Raw genomic sequence first — 2,162 nt, 5'->3', positions numbered from 1 at the left:
AATGTAACTAGATGTGATTTATCTTTTTAAAAAAATGTGCGATTTTGAAGCATCCAATTTTTACATTATTAACACTCGAAATTCTCGGGCACGTATATATACTCGGGCCGCGAAAATTCGGGATATTACAGATGTACACACAAGGAAACCAAAAACTTGAAATATTACTAACTGCATATCGCAGAAGTATTGACAAATCTAGTTTGGGATATATCAATGGTTGCATAAAAAAAATCTAGAAATTCTGTTCCCGTATTTGTAAAAGGTGGATCTTTAATGTTTAAAGGAGAAATTATAAAGGAAGTAAAGAAGAATGAAAAATCATTTCAAAAGTATTCTAATTCAAAACCTAATGCCAACTACCATAAAAATCAAAGGAGAAATAATAATCCTCCTCTAATAGATAAGATAGTGGACTTGCTCAAAGAGCTCTTGAAATTCAACTCTGCAAATAACAGAGTACGTAGAAACAAGAAAAACTCTTACTCCCAAACACAACAAATAGTAAGAGATCCTCTTAAACTCCAAAACCATAATGAAACGGGTTCCAAAAGATAAGCGTCTTGTTATCCACACAGCTTTCAAAGAAAGTAGCCATTCGAGATGGTACTTGGATAGTGGATGTTCTAAACACATGACAGGTGATAAGGCGATTCTATCAGACATCAATCAAATCGATGGTGGCTCAGTTACATTTGGAGATGGTAGCAACCGCAAGATCATCGGAAAAGGTAATGTAAAACTTTCAAATCTATCTTTAAAGTTGTACTATATGTTAAAAGTTTAAAATATAATTTGCTGAGCATATCTCAAATCCGTGATAATAGTCATAGTGTAAAATTTTCAGATCACGGATGTGAGATAATCAACAATTAAGGTCATATAATACTAAATGGTCGAAGAACCTCTGAAAATTGTTATATCATTAATGACTCTTGCTCTACAAATCATTCTTGTTACATGGTCCAAATGGATGAAACTGAACTTCAGCATCAACGTCTTGGACATGTAAACTATAGAGACTTACATAAATTAAGCAAGAGAGATCATCTATGTGGTCTACCCAAATTGAAAAAGGTGGAAAATAAAGTGTGTGGTGACTGTCAAAGAGGTAAACAAATTAAGAGTAGTCACAAAAAAGTGAATTCCTTAGCCACTACTAGACCGCTTGAACTACTCCATATAGACTTAGTTGGACCAACTACTCTATATGGACTTAAATGACTACACTAGATATTCATGGGTAACCTTCTTAAGAAAAAAGTCGGATGCCTTTAACGAAATCAAAAGGTTAATTAAACTCATCCAAATGAAAAAAGACTATATGTAATAAGAATAAGAAGTGACCATGGTACTGAATTTGAAAATAGAAATTTTGAGAAGTACTGAAATGACCATGGAATATTGCATGAGTTTTCTGCTCCTAAAACTCCTCAGCAAAATGGCATTGTTGAGAGGAAAAATAGAGTTCTTCAAGAGATGGCTAGTGTTATACTAAATAGTTTAAAATTAGCTATAATTTTATAGGTTGAAGCTATTGATACTGCTCGCTATACTATTAATCGTGTTTACGTAAGAGCGAGCAAAAATAAAACAACTTGTGAACTTTGGTTTGATAAAAAAAACCATTTGTTAAATATTTTCGCACTTTTGGAAACAAATGCTTCATTTTACTAGAGTGGAAAAATCTAGGAAAATTTGAAGCTAAAAGTGATGAGGGAATATTTTTACGATACGCTTTAAATAGTCGAGGATATAGTGTCCAAAATAAAAGAACTGGGGTGATACAAGAATCTAAAAATGTTGTTATTGATGATCAAACTGTCACACCCAAATTTGATCAAGATGATGAAATAACTGTTATTAATCAATCTAAACCATCATCAAAGTCAGATTTAACTGAGCTAAGATTAGTCAAGGATCATCCAACTAATCAAATACTTGGTAACCCTCATACTGCTGTTCAAATCAGAAGACGATTGAAAAACATATGTAATTATGTTTGCTTCACTTCTCAGATAGAATCGACTAATGTAAATGAAGCGTTAGCAGATCAAAGTCGGATTATAGCCATGCAAGATGAATTAAATAAAATGGTAAGAAATGATGTGGGGTATCTAGTTCCCAGACCTTCTGATAAAAATGTTATTGGAACTAAATGG

The sequence above is a fragment of the Magnolia sinica genome, chromosome 1, assembly GCF_029962835.1.
Source record: "Magnolia sinica isolate HGM2019 chromosome 1, MsV1, whole genome shotgun sequence".
In the NCBI taxonomy this organism is placed as follows: Eukaryota; Viridiplantae; Streptophyta; class Magnoliopsida; order Magnoliales; family Magnoliaceae; genus Magnolia; species Magnolia sinica.
Note: the sequence above shows the minus strand (reverse complement) of the source record.